At 46.7% G+C, this 19,263-nt stretch overlaps 1 protein-coding gene across 3 annotated transcripts in view; it reads right to left on the bottom strand.

Moving 5' to 3' along the window:
- Window positions 1–19,263, bottom strand: part of LOC147009336 (uncharacterized) — a 142,761-nt gene that overhangs the window by 47,018 nt on the left and 76,480 nt on the right. The window lies entirely within an intron of this gene.

Below are 19,263 nucleotides of genomic sequence, written 5' to 3'. Positions count from 1 at the left end.
AGCGCTCTACAAGAAACTTGGGAACTGAACTCACACCCACACTTGCCGACTCCGAGCTGCTTTAGCTGTTTCATAGTGACACAGAAGACAAGGACTTTGTGGGCTATACGGAAGACGACATACCGGTATTTTTTTTTCCTTTTTTTTTTTAAATCGTTCCATAGTGCCAAAGCCTTTTTGATGAATGACAGTTATAATCAAGTACACATATGTGTAAATAAATACAAAACAATTACCACACATTTCAATACAAACAAGTCTGAAGACGACGATGGTTCACGAGCGTATTTGACGATGTAGATTGTTTCAGAAGTCCAGGATGAGGCAATGTGATAATGTTTGACCAAATTATAAAAATGATCAACATGATGTGGTACGAGTGACAGGTTATTAGCTGCAAAATGTCGAAAACCCGGTTTCGTTCAACAACTTTCAAAATTTGACCTTTGCATAACCTTTAAAGGTCACAAAACAATGTTGTGGACATTAAAATAAGGAAACAGGATACGTGCTATAGCTTATTGGAGTTAGTTTGTCGAAGAAGGTCGAAAACCTGGTTTGATTCGCACAACTTTGACCTTTGTGAACTTTAAAGGTCAAAGGTCAAGGATTATGACCTTTGGTGCAAAAGTTCCTCTGGAACATTCCAGGAACAATATAACGTCATATAGGCTATATGGCATTTCACACTCCTCGGATTATCCATACTTTGATGAAATCAGCGTAAAAACAAACTTGAAGGGGGCGCCACGGGCAAGGTGTTCAAGATAGAGCAAAATGGTTTCAAGACTTTAGGTGGGGAATGACCTTAAGATTATGCATAAAAAATATTGTCATCCAAGCTCTCAAAGTTTGGGCGGTTGTGTGATTTTTATGTCAAAATTCGCAATTTTCTAAGTTCGTGACCTTGTGACCTTGACCTTGGGACGAAAATGAAAAATCGAGCTCCGTGGGGCTATGCAGGTGCCATTGGGCTAACCAAATACCAAAACCCCTGTCAGATTCGACAAACCCCCAAGGAGAAGATGCAAATTGAAATCGGCTACCCCCTAAAAACACATGTTTTTTGGGCGTAGCTCCGCCCATAATGGGCGCACCACGCCAATTCTTAGGAAAACACAACTAGATCATGATATAAACCTCCCACCAAAATTTTATCAGGATCGGATCAAAACCCACGGAGCTATGCTCAGATGGACAATCAGACCCAATGGACAGACAGACAGACAGACGCACACACCAATAACGAATATAGTCGTCACTTATTTTTTTCGTGAAAATATTTTTTCGTGAACCAATAACCCTCTTCAGTAAGTTGTCAAAGTTCGTGGTACATCTTCTTCTTCTTCCTGAACTTATACATCCTGAACTTCCTGAATTTATAGATCGGGGTCAAACTTAACCCAGAAACATCAACGGTACATTTACGAGCATCCATTCAATGAATAACATCTAATTCCACTTCTAAGGTAACACTTTTACAATATGCCTCTTCACCAATAATCTACAGGGTGTTCACAAAGTCCCATTACCCCCTCCACAGAACCTGATAACTGAATATAATGGATACACAAGAGGTATAAATAAAATGTAAACTATGAATGCACAAGAATTTTGTCATAAAAACCAAAATATTAACATTAACTTGAATATATATATATATATATATATATATATATATATATATATATATATATATATATATATATATATATATATATATATATTGTATCCCTTTCAAACTGAGTTGCAGAACGGATTTCCACCGTAAGTCATCCAAAGATGATGCAGGTGATGGCAACATGTAGAGTAAACTTATATGTATACATATATATATATATATATATATATATATATATATATATATATATATATATATATATATATATTGTTGTGGTTGACGAAATTCGCAAACCACCATTCAGGTCCCTTAGGTGAGATATCTCGGTAAGTATATGTGTAGTTAGGCCCAAACCCGTTGTCTAGAGGGAATAAATGTCATTCATGCGGGCTGCGACTCTTCAGGATAGCCGTTTTTCTTTTACTATCTTTATTTTGGACCAGCCGCCATTATTACCACCACCAACCACGTCTCAACAGCCATCACAACAACAACCACCAACCACAACGCCGCTTCACAACAACCACCAACCACAACGCCGCTTCACCACAACCGCCACGACCTTTACCGTCACAACTCGCCACCATCGCATCCACACCATCTCGCGCCACTCGTGGGCACCGATACTGGACTCGTGCAGGGCGCGCACCGAGCAGCGTATTCAAAAATATCACGGACTTTCCGCAGAAAACGGATCAAAAACGACTCACGCCCACTTTTGTTCCGTCGAATCGGAGAGCGTGGGCGATTTGGCCCCGCCTCCAGGGCGTTGGAGTGAGGTCGCGATATGCAAATTCATGGATCAAAAAGCATTCACGCCCACTTTTCCTCGGTCCAATGGGGAGCCAGTTAGAGGTGAAGGGTCGGAGGCAAAGGGTCAAGGGTGAAAGAGCGAAGCCACGGGGCTTATATAAACGGCTGCGTTCGTCAGTAAAGACAGTTGTGCGGAGTTCAAGAGAGTCGTCGGTGGAGCTGGAAAGAAGTGGGAGAAGTCAAGAGTGAAGAGTTGGGACGAGCCAAGAGAGGAGACGGAGAGGGCGAGTAGACGGAGCTGTGGAGAGGTGGCGACGGCGAAGGCGGACGAGGGGGTGCTCGCGTCGGTGCCGGGAGCTGCAGAGGGAGAGGCTGGGGCAACGCGACCGAGGTCGAGAAGGAGACGCTCGCCGCGGGACCCGAGACTGGGTGATATCCTCCTTCCCCCGAGCATCAGCAACCCCCTCCTGTTTCCCCCCCCGCGCTGAGATAGTGCGACAAAGGGGGCCCCTTTCCCACCCCCTACCAGACACTGTCCGCGAGGCCCGCGGAGTTGAGGCACCACCGCCACTTCGCGTCTCATCATCAGACGGGTAGGCCTGACCCGGTCTCGGCCCCAGGCCCGCCTCATCCTTGAGGGTGGTTCTTTTCTTTTGTTTTGGGTACATGTGTTGTCGGCGCCGGCTGTGAAGTAAAATTGTATAAGTGTTGCCGTGTGCTCGGTAGTCGGATAGATCTGCATTGTTGCATTTGCTTTTTGTGTAATATTGCATTGTCTTCTTCTTTACATGTGTGCTTTTGGTGGAATTGTATATGTGTGCTTTCCGTTCATCGCGAAATAAATGTGCTTCATGTTGAACTGTTTTTTCCCGCTTCGCTTCGTCTTTTCTTTCATTGAATCTCCATCTTGCTTCACGAAAAGGGTTGGTCGTGGGCTAAAACGCCCGATAATTAATCGAACCGTTGAGGCCGACGAATAACACCGCTCGGTTATCCCGATAGTACGGAACGGGTCGCTTAAAGTGGCCCGTGTCCGAAGTCGACCTGCGGCGAGGTGCGATCGCCCGGTCTACCCTCCGTGTGGGTACTTAGGTAGGTCGAATTTGGCGAGCAACCCTATCCCACGCGGGGGCCGATTGGCACGATCGTGGTGAGACCGAAAGGTCCACCCGTGACTAGTTCCCGGCGTTAGTCCGAGAGGGTCACGACTGGATTGTCGTCCGGTGGGCGACGTGCCGCGATTCGAGTTACGTGGCCGTTCGCACGCCGGCGGGCGCGAATCCGCAACACTGGTGTCAGGTCGTGCGATATAAACCCATCGCCCTCCTCGCGGCACTGGTATCGGAGAACGGGAAAACGGGCTCTCCTGTCTCCAATTAAATTCACGGGAATCGGCCCAGGGGTGAGAGGAGCGACCCCCGATTCCCTCCAAATTACGAGCGAGCTAAAATTAACCCTTTAAGAGAAGCAAGATGGCGTCTCAAGGCGAGCGGGAGCTGGGGGTATTAGAAATGGATGTAGAATGTGTAGAATCCATGGCTCAGGATGAAATCCCCGTGCAGGAAATGTTGGTTGTACAGGAAAACGAACTCGCCCAACTGAACCCAGAGCCCGAAATGGGTGCGGCAGCGGCCGCGGTGTATGACACCTCCCCCTCCCCCTCTCCACCAAAACCCTTCCCCAACCCCTGCCGAAATGACTCACCCAAGCGCATCCGACATGGCCCAGCTATTCACCATGCTGGCACAAATGAATGCGGAAATGACAGCGAAGATAAATGCAAACATGAACGAAAAGATGGATACGAATACAAATGAAATGAAAAACGAAATGAAAGGAATGAACAAGCAAATAAACGGAATGGAAGCAAACATGAAGGAGGAAATGAAAGAGCTGCGGGGTGAGACGCAGAACATGGGCCGATGCCTGCAGGCGGGCATGAAGGCCGTTAGCAGGGAGCTTAAAATGGCGACTCCACGTGGAGGAACGAACGAGCTGGGTGGGGGTGCAACGGCTGACAGGCCCGCGGTGGAGGCGGGTGAAAAAATAATTCGGGGTACGTGTTGGGCGAGGGTCGTGACGATGACCGAAAGGGAAAAATTAAATGGGGAGACCAAAACGTGTGAGACGAGACACGAGGTGACGACAAAGGAAATAAAAATAGTTGAGACAAGGGAGGTAAAGGGTGAAGAGTTGGCAGAGACACGGGAGATGGGAACAATAGAGGGAAGACTACACGATGAAGACGGGGTAAGTGACGCACACACACACACGGAGGTAGTGGAGGACAATGGGGGTGAGCTCGCGGACTGGGTGGAGGCCCGGTGCGAGCAGCTGGATGGCCTCCTCCAGGAACGAGGGGAGGGAGTATGCCCCCTTGAGGCGAGTCACGACCAGGTGAGTTCGGTCGTGCTTTGCGAGTTCGAGGGGAGGAGTGCTGCGGACGGGTGCACGGAGAGCTTGGGGGGTATAGAGGCCCCGGAGACCCTTGTGGGGACACGAATCCCCAGTGTAGTTGTCCCTGTGTGTGTGGTGCAAGGCGTGGGTGCGTCCCCGTGTGTGGAAGCGACCCCGTGTGTGAGTGGTGTGGTGGCGATGGTGCCAGAGTACGTGCTTCCCAGCACGCCGTGTGTGGATGAGGCACCGTGTGTGGAAGAGGCCGTGTGTGTGGATAAAACGGCCAGTGTGGATGAGGCACCGTGTGTGGAAGAGGCCGTGTGTGTGGATAAAACGGCCAGTGTGGATGAGGCACCGCGGGTGAGTGCCCCCGCGTGTGTGAGTGAGGGACGGTGTGTGGATGAGGCACCGTGTGTGAGTGTCGCCGTGTGTGTGAGTGAGGCACGGTGTATGAGTGAGGCACGAGTGAGTGGAAGGCCGCGAGTGAATGGAGCACCACGTGTGAGTGGTATGGTTTATGCAAGGGAGACCGTGTGTGTGAGAGAGCGGTATGTGAGGGAGATGTCGGTTGGCATGCGGGAGCACGCAGCCGCGTCTCCCGGTGTGAATGTGATGGTGTGGAGTGTGAGCGTCGTTACACGCAGGAATGCGTGTGTCGAATGGCGACGACGGCGACATGTGAGGAAAGAAAGCCGAGTAGCGGCTGTAGTTGTTTCGGGGACCGTGCCGGGTTCACCCAGCAGTGAGCACGAGGCCCCCACGTGCTCGCTTGCGAGAGTGAAGTCCCGGTCCGGAAACGCACGCGGTGGATTTGCCGATCCCGCGGACGGACAAAGTTTAGGCAGGATTTCGGATTTGGACCGGACGGGTTCTCCACGCGATCGTGTGTGTTAAGCTCCAACGGGCAAAGCACATGTGTTCGCGTGGGGAACCCCTCGAGACGTGGGGCTTGTGTTTTTTTTTATGCGCACGGTGACGCCATGGCTGCACGTGGGGTTGGAATCCGGCAGGAGGGGTATCCCTGCCGGATGGTACCATCCAAGGAGGGACGAGGTACACGTGCAGCTGCATGATGTCACGGGCAGGTGCAAAGTGCGCGAGCGGCGAGTTGCCGCGCTGGTGCTGCGCAGGTAAAGAAAAAAAAAAAGCAAGCCTCACTTTCGGGTGCACAGGATTCCTGGGCAAGGGGTGGAAGACCCCCTTGACTAGGGCACAGGATGGAAACTAGTTAGGGGGAAGGGTTAGCTTAGTTAGACCGACTTCATGGGGCAGGGGTAAGTCCTCATGGAGTCCGTGGAATGGATTAGTTAGAGGGATGATAGCGAGATTTAGGTTGGGTAAATAATTTTTGGGTCATTTGAGAACAGTGACAGACTTGTGAATGTGTAGAGGGGACGTAGTTTAGCTACGTAGTGTTAAAAGGAACGTGCTATAGTGTAAGGGACGACGTGGGAGCACGAGTTAGTTAGGGGATGTAGTTAGAAGGATGGCAGAGTTCAGCGGTGTGTGTGTTGAAGAGTTGGTGAGTTGTGAGGTGGAGACATGAGTGAGTGAGGCCAGCGGGTCTGTGTGTGTGGAGTGAATGGGGAATGAATGGTGCGATGAGTGATTGGGGGGAGGAGTGACTCCCGCCCAAGAGACCCCGGGGTCAGTGTAGAGTGAGTTAGCTGGGTTAGTCAAATTTACAAAATGGAGGTCGTTTTGTTGTTGGTGGGGAAGTAGGCTCGAAACCCGTTTGGAGGGGTGCAGGAGCCCTGTTGACGGGCTGGGAGCGTCGCTGCAAAAGGTGAGTATCGCTGAGTGGGTACCCCGGGCACCAGGCTAGTCGGCCGTGGTAGGCCAAGGGCCCATGGGGGGCCGGGATAGCGTAGTGGGCACGGGTGCGCCTGCTTGGTGCGGGGGCCCGGGGCGCCATTAGCCGCGTGGGCAGTGTTGTGGGCACGGGTGACCCTCGGAAAGGGGCCTGGGAAGCCAGCCTGCCACGTGTGCGTTTCAGGGGAGGTGCCATGGGGGGCACTCCCCGGTGTTAGGGAGCTGGTAGGCTCGGAGGCAGTGTAGTGCCCGGGGGTGCCATAGCGGGAGAATCGGCAGAGGGTCGTGCCTGCCAAAGGGAGCCACGTGTCCCAGCCATGAGACCGTGTGAGGGCACGGGAAGAAAATTGGTGGGCGAGGCCCGAAATTGTAAGGACACCAACACAGGCGACGGGAATCTGGGTTGTTAGAACCAATAGTTTAAGCGAGAGGCGCTTGTTGAAAGCCCCGGGGTAGTTTAACAGTTAAATGGTTAGGGTAGATTAGGAGATGTACCCCTCCGCACCATCCATCCCCTCACTCTCGTTGTGGGCCGCTGGACCCACTTTGTGTTATAGATCGCTGAAGTCTGGGGAGGCCATCCTGAGGCTTCGTTGGGCCTCGACACAGGACGCTAGCTCTCCCTTATTCCCCTCCGGGAAGGGAACGTAGGGGTTGGGAGTAGGCGAGGTGACAGGATAGGTTAGCCGAACAAAGACGATAAAGGCGGTTAGGGGACGATTTATAGTGGGGAAGTAAAAATAAAAAAAATAAGTTGGGGCTAAATTGGGGTTTGACAAATTAAGGGAGTGGGTATAGACAGTGACAGGCAAAGGCGATAGGTTGGGGGGGAGACCGTAGGGTAGGTCCGAGCCCACCTTCCGGGTGGCCAGCACCACCGCACTCCCTCCACCAACTTCCACTGACGGGCAAAGGCTGGCCAGCTTCATCTGCTGGCTGTGTTGCTGTAAGGCCTGTGCCGGCCCACTTCATCTGCCGGCTGGCTGTTTTTCTTCAAGGCCTGTGCCGGCCCACTTCATCGGCAGCTGTTGTGTTGCTGCAAGGCCTGTGCCGGCCGGATCATCTGCAGCTGTGGTACTTCAAGGCCTGTGCCGGCCAGTTCATCTGCCGGCTGTGTTTGCCTGCAGCGGCCTTCTTCTGCGGGCTGTGTTTGCCTGCTGCCTTTGCCATGCCATGCCCACTGCCCAGGTTCACCAGCCCCGTTCAATTTTTGCTTTGCCCCCCCTGTTCATTTCCATGTGCGCCAGGATCCACAAGGCAACAGTTTGCAAGCTGCGAGAACTGCCCTGTTGGCAGCTACAACACGGGCCTGCAGTGGCGGCCCGTGCACCGTGTTTGTGTTCATCCATCCATTCGTTGTGTTCATTGCGTGTGCCACTTGAGCTGGCACGGAGACTACGTTTGTGTGGCCCATGCAATGTTGTGGTTCACTGCGTTCAGTTCAAAAGGGAAGGCCTTGGACTGCGTGTGAGCAGCCGGCCACGTTCCCTGTCACCTGCATTGTTTGAGCCAGAGACTGCATGCGAGCAGCCTGGCTCCCTGTTAACTGCTTTCTTTTTGCAGAGTTCAGTGATCCCGGGCCATGGTTTAGTGTAAAATTTGTAAGTTAAGGTTAAGATGTACTGTAAATATGAGTGCGCCCCCCGCATGTTTGTCTTAGCGCCGGCAATTTTATTTAAGTCGTCCGTGTGAGTGAGTTTGTTTAGGTAGTTACTCAGCCCTCAGGTTATTTATTTTGGGGACACGAATACCATGAATGTCGCACTCAGGGATCCGTAGGTAAAATGTACTAGGGGAAAACTACACATGATGGCACACGAAAATTTGACGACTCGGGACGAGTCTGTAAAAAGGGGAGGGGGTAGTGTTGTGGTTGACGAAATTCGCAAACCACCATTCAGGTCCCTTAGGTGAGATATCTCGGTAAGTATATGTGTAGTTAGGCCCAAACCCGTTGTCTAGAGGGAATAAATGTCATTCATGCGGGCTGCGACTCTTCAGGATAGCCGTTTTTCTTTTACTATCTTTATTTTGGACCAGCCGCCATTATTACCACCACCAACCACGTCTCAACAGCCATCACAACAACAACCACCAACCACAACGCCGCTTCACAACAACAACCACCAACCACAACGCCGCTTCACCACAACCGCCACGACCTTTACCGTCACAACTCGCCACCATCGCATCCACACCATCTCGCGCCACTCGTGGGCACCGATACTGGACTCGTGCAGGGCGCGCACCGAGCAGCGTATTCAAAAACATTACGGACTTTCCGCAGAAAACGGATCAAAAACGACTCACGCCCACTTTTGTTCCATCCAATCGGAGAGCGTGGGCGATTTGGCCCCGCCTCCAGGGCGTTGGAGTGAGGTCGCGATATGCAAATTCATGGATCAAAAAGCATTCACGCCCACTTTTCCTCGGTCCAATGGGGAGCCAGTTAGAGGTGAAGGGTCGGAGGCAAAGGGTCAAGGGTGAAAGAGCGAAGCCACGGGGCTTATATAAACGGCTGCGTTCGTCAGTAAAGACAGTTGTGCGGAGTTCAAGAGAGTCGTCGGTGGAGCTGGAAAGAAGTGGGAGAAGTCAAGAGTGAAGAGTTGGGACGAGCCAAGAGAGGAGACGGAGAGGGCGAGTAGACGGAGCTGTGGAGAGGTGGCGACGGCAAACGAGGGGGTGCTCGCGTCGGTGCCGGGAGCTGCAGAGGGAGAGGCCAGCAACGCGACCGAGGTCGAGGAGGAGACGCTCGCCGCGGGACCCGAGACAGGGTGATATCCTCCTTCCCCCGAGCATCAGCAACCCCCTCCTGTTTCCCCCCGCGCTGAGATAGTGCGACAAAGGGGGCCCCTTTCCCACCCCCTACCAGACACTGTCCGCGAGGCCCGCGGAGTTGAGGCACCACCGCCACTTCGCGTCTCATCATCAGACGGGTAGGCCCGACCCGGTCTCGGCCCCAGGCCCGCCTCATCCTTGAGGGTGGTTCTTTTTCTTTTGTTTTGGGTACATGTGTTGTCGGCGCCGTCTGTGAAGTAAAATTGTATAAGTGTTGCCGTGTGCTCGGTAGTCGGATAGATCTACATTGTTGCATTTGCTTTTTGTGTAATATTGCATTGTCTTCTTCTTTTACATGTGCTTTTGGTGGAATTGTATATGTGTGCTTTCCGTTCATCGCGAAATAAATGTGCTTCATGTTGAACTGTTTTCCTGCTTCGCTTCGTCTTTTCTTTCATTGAATCTCCATCTTGCTTCACGTAAAGGGTTGGTCGTGGGCTAAAACGCCCGATAATTAATCGAACCGTCGAGGCCGACGAATAACACCGCTCGGTTATCCCGATAGTACGGAACGGTTCGCTTAAAGTGGCCCGTGTCCGAAGTCGACCTGCGGCGAGGTGCGATCGCCCGGTCTACCCTCCGTGTGGGTACTTAGGTAGGTCGAATTTGGCGAGCAACCCTATCCCACGCGGGGGCCGATTGGCACGATCGTGGTGAGACCGAAAGGTCCACCCGTGACTAGTTCCCGGCGTTAGTCCGAGAGGGTCACGACTGGATTGTCCGTCCGGTGGGCGACGTGCCGCGATTCGAGTTACGTGGCCGTTCGCACGCCGGCGGGCGCGAATCCGCAACAATATATATATATATATATATATATATATATATATATATATATATATATATATATATATATATATTAGGGTGTGTCTAAATTTTGAAGTTTTGAAATTAATACTGGCCAGGTTGCCATTGTGTGCCACTTGAGAAAAAAATGATATATGCCAATTTATACGAAAATCAGAGTATATTTAGAACTTGCTCAAAGCCCAGAAAGATTTACTACATCTATCTATAATTCCAGCAATGTGTGTGTGTGTGTGTGTGTGTGTGTGTGTGTGTGTGTGTGTGTGTGTGTGTGTGTGTGCGTGTGTGTGTGTGTGTGTGTGTGTGTGTGTGTGTGTGTGTGTGTGTGTGTGTGTGTGTGTGTGTGTGTGTGTGTGTCTGTGTGTGTGTGACCGCTGTTTCTCGACAACCTCTGGTCCGATCTAATTGAAACTTGCCAGGTATATTGTTGGGGACCTGAGGATGTGCCTTTTCAAGGTTTGATATTAATCGGACAAGTGCTTCCCAAGTTATGGCCATTCATTTACCAAACCAATGGGAAGACACGTTGTTGCGTGGGCGTGGCCGATGGGGAAGGGAAGCACAGTCGCGTTCCCCATTACGGGTTACAACGTACGGGCTTCCGGAGAGTGATGACTTCGGGTATTCTAATAATTTTTCAATTTCTTATGCGCATTTATAGATAAACAGAATGCCCCAAGTTATGATCGTTTTCATATTAGACGGTGTATAAATTACGGGAACATCAGTGTGCTGGTATGCTCCGAACCAGGAAGTAAATTTTTTCTCTCTCTTCTCTTCTCTTTTTGTTTTTCCTTGCCACGACATTGCGAAAAGGTAAAATACGTTGGCGCTAATTGAATAATTGGGTATTAAAAGTAAATTGCGAATAATCGTAACTGCGAATAATATCGAACTTCCGGGTCACGCACGTACGGGAACGTGAGAGCGAAGAAACAGCCTGTGTGGTTTATTTATTTGTTATTATTATTATTATTTTTAATTTTTTTTTATGGGCACGTACTAGTATAGCAAAATGCGCGATATTGTAGCTTATTTTAATTCAATGCTAAAACATCCAAACAATGATATAAAACACAAAGGGAACAGTCCCTGTAGAAAATGATATAAAGACAAATAAAAAACAATCACTGATTAAAGTTATGAATTCCCTTCACTTCAGTGGCCTTCACTGATTTCAGGAATTTGTTTCTGTGGTACTCGAGCATTTGTAGTACAAATTGTTTTTCTTCCTCATTGCTGACCACGGCTTCAAAAGGAACAGTCCCTGTTCAAAATGATATAAAAACAAATAAAATCAATCACTGATCAAAGTTATCATTCCCCTTCAGTGGCCTTCACTGATTTTGGGAATTTGTTTCTGTGGTACTCAATCATTTGTAGTACAAATTGTTTTTCTTCCTCATTGCGGACCAGGGCTTCATTGAAGGACTGCATAAGAGCGACTCCTCTCTCTGCCAAATCATTTGTCACTCGTAGGGCAGAAATGATATTTGTTGCCTCATTGTATGATTTGTTTGCCTCCCATTGTTGTGGGTCTTCTTTAAGAAAGGTTTCATCCAGTCCCAGGATCTGGAGCAGCTTTATGGTGGAAGTGGTAACGAAGTCAGGTAGTGCCATAGTAGATGGATATTTTATGGGAGGAAGCCTTTTTGGGGGTTCATCAGATCCCTGGTTATTGTGCATGTTGTGGACCATGCAGTGCTTTTCATCGACAGTGACGGAGTCACAGAAAAGGCTGAGGCCAATCAAGGTCTCCGACAAATACCACAGGTGTCTGGAAAATGCAGTCAAAGCAGCATTTGAGACTTCCTTGTCTGGGTAGCTATGCAGTGCCTTCAAAAATTGAAGATCATTCCTTGGGGCTTCGCCGGCTGATGGACAGGTGAACCAGTATTTAACATAGGTAGTGGTCACAAAAAGTGACACTCTAAGTAAGTGCTTCAACACCATGCGAGAGTGGGATTGTACAGATGCCCTCGTTGTGCTCTGGCGCTGTTGGATGTGGAACTGATCTCTGAAAAGCCACATCTTGATGGCATAAATGGCACGTGCCATCCAACGCGCACGGTGAACTGCCCCCTGGGTACCTGAACCTAATTCCCTTTGGTGGAGTAGCTCCTAGGAAGATGACTGTTAACTGCAAGAGCTCTTCGTAGTCATCTCTGGGGTGCTTAGTATTCAGTTGCTGCATGGCAAAGGTGATGATACTTTCTCGAATATCATCTACATGCTCTGATGCATCTACATCATCCAAAGCTGTGCGATACTTTGATTGATCAATGTTTAGCCAGAAATCACGGAAATGACTGAAGATTTCGATTTTTGGAGACCTAAAAACATCATAGAGTGAAAAAAAACCTTTTCCAAAACAATTTCAGACACGTGATGTCAACAGGCAAGGTTCAGAAGATCCTTTCCTAACTCTGTTTCGAGTTTTATGCAAACGCCGCCCTTTATACCTGTATTACTTGCTGTTGTGTCGAAACATAAGGCCACAATTCTGTTCTCCAGTTCCCAGCTACTTATCTCAGCCAGACACAGGCCTCTGCCATAATGGCAGCAGTGCCAGAATATAGCTTGGGGGTGGCAAGAAGCTTGGTTACCTCCTTGCCAGACACCATAATAGGAAGTCGATCCACAGACAGTTGTTCAGTTCCTGTGTAATTGGGCATTATCTTGCCATCCCAGTGCAATGTTAGTGGAACGAGTGGATGAAAAGATTCACGAATCTCGGCTGCTAGAGCTGCACGTTGAACTTTTCTTGCCCATTGGACTGAAGGACTGATCATCAGTTCACTAACTGGTGCTGTAAACTAATCGGACGTAGCCATGGCAGAAAAAATATAAGTAGCATTCCTGCTGCTGCTTTTGGTGTGATCTAGCGCTGCTGCAACTTCACTTGTAACTACAGAGATTTTTCCCCTTTTCCGCCGCCGTGATCCAGAAGATGTTGAAGGTTTCTTTGGTTCTTCTTCTGAGCTATCTGCAGATAATGTTGTTTCCTCAGATGATGAATCAAGCACTACAACATCTGTCACTGCTGCTGAGCTTGCATGATGTTGTCCCTCACGCACTGCAACTGCTGCTGATCTTGCCAGTGCTCTCTCTTCTTGCTTTGCGAGTTTCACGTCAATTCCTGCAATCGAACCATGTCGTCCTTTTTCACGCTGAGCCTTCAAAAACTGCCGATCGTCTTCTATCTTGATCATAGTCATGGCCTGTTCATGTGCAATATCAAAGACATTGTCCAAAGAAACCCTGAAAGCATCACGCTTTCCCTCTTCTGTCGCTGACTTCCCTGTGATATTTTTTTCAGGCCCTGCCATTCCTTGTGAAGACGTCGTAGCTGATCCCAGAGATGATTCTTAGCCCTCGTTGGTATCCGTGCTCGTTCCCAAATTTGTAGGATCATTGTGACCGTTTCCTTCACACTGTCATTTAGACTATGTTCTTTCTGTATATGAAAATCAAACAGCACCTTGAGCACCTCTCCTCGTGAAGGTAGCTGAGCACAACTGAAGTGATCTTCTGTGCCACCAATCAACCAAATCTCAGTCTTTTTCCTAGTTAACTTCGCCATTTCACCTGCAAACAAGCCAAACAATGGCAAACAGCCAAACATTGAATGGAATAAGCATCACAAAGATTACATCAACAGGCAGTCGAGATAAATAATACAAAGCTGTATGCTGCAGCCAATCCCCTGCGATATAAAATTGTGTTACAATTTATTGTGAGCTGTCGGTCGAATGTGTGGTGCTGCTTTGCACTGTCAGGCTTCGCAGGCAAGATGTGCTGTGCATTGTGCAGGGCTGTCTTTGGAGAGGGTAACTCAAAAACAAAACTTAAAATTAATAATATTTATGTTTTATCTATTTTGCTTTGGTGTGTCACCAAAAAATATTATGGGTGGCCACTGGCCACAATGCCAGTAAACACAGCAGTGACCGGCTTTGAGCGCAACTGTGTATTATACCTTTGGTGTCGTTGAGCAAGTAGTAAATGTTGTGCTATCAAGTTTTAATTCTGGATATGGTGTTTTTGTATAAAGTGGCACACAAATTTTACCTTGCCGATATAAAATATCAAACTTAAATTTTTCATGTAGTCATTAGACACACCCTAAATATATATATATATGGAACGTCCAAGGGTAGATGATGGGTGGTTGGGGGGGGGGGGAGGGAAGAGGTGGGTAACATGATTTTGTGACCACCCGGTAGGGTATAGTACATTTCTCAATGTGCGAAGTGATGTTGTGATCTCTTGGTTTTGAATTTCGTTGTCACGTAACAGTTGCAATTCCATGAGGTTTCCGCAAATCTCACATGATTGTGAGTTGAACAGGTGATCGTGACGGGCCATTTTAAAATCTCTCTATCGTGTCTAAGCCTTTGTAGCCAAGTGAAAGGTAATATTAAATGATCCCGACCCCATTCCTTCATGGGTGTGGGGAAGCGTTTTATGCCCCCACAAAAAATATACCGGGAAACCCCTGGGTACCCCTGTTCATTAGATCTATATGTGTGTAGGCAAAATAATGAAAAGAACTGTAATTACAGCTATTACAATGAAAGCAAAAAAAAAATCCTCCTTTTTAATCTTCTTGATTATTTAATGTGCCCTTGTAAAGTAACTTGTAAAGCAGAGTAGAGTAAAATTAAGTGTTGTGTAGTAAAGTATGGTAAAGTATAGTGGAGTACTGTACTGTACAGTGTCGTACAGACAACGTGCATGTGAAGTACACTCAAGCGATCGCAGAAAAGAGTTTCTTCATCAATTGCAATCCACAGAATCGCCACAGATCGAGGACGTCGTTAAACACATTCAGGTTTTGTTTAAAAACTAAAAACGAACAAGAATTCCCACGGCTCGTGTTTGAACCTTGAACATCAAAATGGGATAATTAGAGCTTTCCGAACATCTTCATTGAACAATCAATCAGAGTTATATTTTGTTGATGCTCCTGAACCAGAGGGAATTTCTTTTTAGATCCTCGTGGAGGATCTCCAAGTCTTACTCACGTTGTTGTTCCTGTGGACTTTTTTGTATCACAGCCTCCAGTTTTCATCGAAACTTCCTGAAACTTGGCGTATATATGTAAAAATACCCTGCGCAGACACAGTAACGATCTCCGATTTTGAAAATCCCTCCTAGAAAAAAAGTAATGACGTCAAAATATCTCCGCTAATGGAAATCGCCTAAAAAATTATCTCCAAAACTAGGCAAGCTTTTTGAATTCTGTTTGCGGGAATTTAACAGGGCATTAGCAGAGATGAATTACCGCACATATGACGTCATTCCTATTTTTTGACATTTTTTGTTTCATTTGTTTCACAGCCTACAGTTTTCATTGAAACTTCCTGAAACTTGGCATATATATATATATATGTAAAAAATACCCTCCGCAGACAGTAACCATCTCCGATTTTGAAAATTCCTCCTAGAAAAAAAGTTATGACATCAAAATATCTCCGCTAATGGAAATCACCGAAAAAATTATCTCTGAAACTAGGCATGCTTTTTGAATTCTGTTTGCGGGAATCGAACAGGGCATTCGCAGAGATGAATTACCGCGCATATGATACATCACTATGACATCATATCAATTTTTATGGTCATTCCTATTTTTTGACATTTTTTGTTTCACAACCCAGAATTTTCATCGGATCTTCGTGAAACTTGCCATGTATATGCAGAAAGCCCACGCGCAGGCAGTAACCATCTCCGATTTTGGAAATTCTTCCGAGAAAAAAAGTTGACGTCATAATATCGCCGCTAATGGAAATCGCCTGTACCATTATCTCCGAAACTAGGCAAGCTGTTTGAATTTTTTTTGTTTGCGGGAATCAAGCCGGGCATTAGCACAGATATACCTTATCGCAAACCTGATACATCACAATGACGTCATATTCGTTTTTATGACGTCATCATTAAGAGGAGAAGGATCTTAGCTCATTCGAGCTTGTTTTACTTGGGGGGGGGGAAGCCTTTAAAAATGACGGGCGAAGAGTATCCCGTCCATCACCACCATCGCAGCACAGTTGTTAAAGAATATAACCGACAAGCTTGTGGATTAACGTTTGTTTCATAAAGAAAAGTACGATTATTTGAAAAATATATTTATTTTCAAAGTGATAATGGAATTTCAAATCGCAAATAAAATATTTATATATTTGCAAGCCACGCTTTATCTGATTTGATTGCAGTTCCTTTCTAAATTATGTGGACAGAAAAATAAAAATGTATCCATCGCAGAAGTTCCTTTAGAACAACATTTCTTGTAAGTACATAAGTATTGTTCAAAAACTTTCACTGTTTCTCATGAACACCCCCACCTCTTGCCCCCTCCCTCCACATACATAGATAAAAGCTCATTCTAACCACTCATTCACTGACTCACATTCAAGATCGGTACATTCCGGGTGATGTAGAAAGCTGAAATTTTGCGTGCCGATGGACATCGAAGCCGAAACACTAGGAAAAAAGAAAAAGAGCAATCAGAGATTGCAGAGCCTCGCCAGGACTTGTTTTGTGTTGTGTGGCGTTTGTGTACTGGTGTGTTAAGTAATTTATAAGAGACATAATTAGAACTGCCACTTTATAACTGCTGGCAATAATGACTGGGTACCAAGACGTCCCGCTGTGATACAACCCCTTTGATTGGACACCTGACCCTGACCCATGACGTTTATTATTATTCAATTGAATTTAGAATTGGATTAAAATAAATTCAATTCAAATCAAATGGAACACCAAATAGGTACAGTCCTTTCAATGGAGTAGTAATCAGAAGGAACCCACACAAGCAAAAAGCAAAGATGAAGTCATCAGGAGGAACCTGGATATGATTCGCATTTCAGCTGCTACTTGTCTACCATCAAACCCATCCAGGCACAGCCAAGTGAGCCTTATTCAAATAAAATAAAATAAAAAAATAACCCAGATCAAAATAAATGAAATAATTCTGGCTGCCAGACCATGAGTCTATTCAAGTTGAAATTTAAAACATGTATTCCCCATCACAACTAGATCATAACTGAGAAGTTTCACGTCGAATGATGAGGCAGTTCCAGAGAAAACATTATTTAATATTTTTCTTCAATCCAATATAGCTCCCAAACCGTGTGACGAATCAGTTATTCCTTAACAAACTTGCGCAATCATGGCTTGGGGAACATTTTTGTGAATTCCCCTTCGATCTGTCCAGCCATTCTGGAGAAGATTTTTATATGTTTTTAGGCAAATCCAATATCGCTGCCAAACCATGTGACCTATGACATCATATGTGTGAACCTTTTGTTCCTCATGGAAAGGCGGTCATATGTATAAAGTTTTGCCTTGATCTATTCAACCACTTCAGAGAAGAAGATTTTTGAAGGTTTAAATATATATATATATATATATATATATATATATATATATATATACATATATATATATACATATATATATATATATATATACACATATATATATATATATATATATATATATATATATATATATATATATATATATATATATATATATATCACGTAACAGTTGCAATTCCATGAGGTTTCCGCAAATCTCACATGATTGTGAGTTGAACAATTTATAACCCAAACATGGCGGTTCTAATCGCTCTACCGCAAACGGGACGAGGAAGGTGGCACGAGTCGCTTTTCACTGAGTTGATGATGTTTATTTGTTTTTATTATTACCAGAAATAACAAGACTCGGCAAGAAGAGGGATCCGGGGCGATTCGACGGGATGGTGTGGGATCGGGCGTGGGGAAAACACAGACAATTCCAATGAATATACAGATCTCAAACCCTCTAAGGCGCCAAGTACACACACACGCACACGCAAACACACAAAACGTAGCTACTTCTGGTGGTCAGGCTGGACCGTGGTGTGGACGCAACTGTCCCTGGATCAGCGTCGGATGAGCTGGCCTTGCTCTCGTCAGGGGGGGGGGGGGCAGGAGAAACCGTGGTGCTGTCGACCTCCTGGTCCTGGCCCAACTCCGCTCACAGCCGCCAGGGAACCGGTTCTGGCGCCAAATTGCGAGCAGGAGAGGAAGGCAGGTCTGCCCGCCGTTCGACCCCGTCGTGCGAGCCAGCAGAACCCCAGAGCCAACCAAGGTGAGGCACAAGGCTCAGCAAGGCTCCAAGACACGATGAAGAACACGATCGAATCAGCACAACAACAAGGATGCTTCCCACGCAACAGCCTCCACACCAAAAAAACACAATCGTTCTGTCCCGATCTTCTTCCTCTTCCTTCTTCGACCCCGAACAGAACCTTTTTATCCTCCTGTCCTCGTCACTTCCAATCGAGCCGTTTATTGGCCCACCGCCGTCGCCTTCTGCCAATCGTGATCACGGGGCGGAGCCATCCGCTGCACTGTCCTGTGACGTCACGGCCAGTCTCCAGAGAATACCAAAAGGGGTTTACGCAGACACACTTACCCTATCCCCTGTCCCTATCTAATTACGTGACAATTATCATTTCCCCCTTGAAGAAATGAACATTTACTAGACAACTTATCACCACTGAATTGCTACTTATTACATCGAGATCCTGGTAAACTCGAACAGCATGGCATACCTAATTAAACATCCTAATTACCCTTTGAATGCATACCCCCCCCCTCAAACGTAACAATATATATATATATATATATATGTATATATATATATATATATATGTATATATATATATATATATATATATATATATATATATATATATATATATATATGGCTGCCGAATCACATGACCGATGATGTAAATAAAAAATTTTTTGTGGATCATTTTATCCAGAGAAGACTCAAAAATTTTCACACAGATTGAATGTGGCATTCTACATATGCAATTATTACGTCATAACTAAGGCAACTATGGCAACATTAAAAAAAATCACACTGATTCCCCATGAGGAGTAATTGCCATGTGCCAAGTTTCAATTTTTCCTTCGTGCTGTTTTGGAGATACAGAGGTCCAATGTTTTTCTGTTTTTCCAACATGGCTGCCACACCACGTAATG

Source organism: Eptatretus burgeri, chromosome 17 (assembly GCF_056783735.1).
Source record: "Eptatretus burgeri isolate ZD-2024b chromosome 17, Ebu_testis_v1, whole genome shotgun sequence".
Taxonomy (NCBI): Eukaryota; Metazoa; Chordata; class Myxini; order Myxiniformes; family Myxinidae; genus Eptatretus; species Eptatretus burgeri.
The sequence above is the reverse complement of the archived record's forward strand: the minus strand, read 5'-3'. Positions and strand labels throughout refer to the sequence as shown.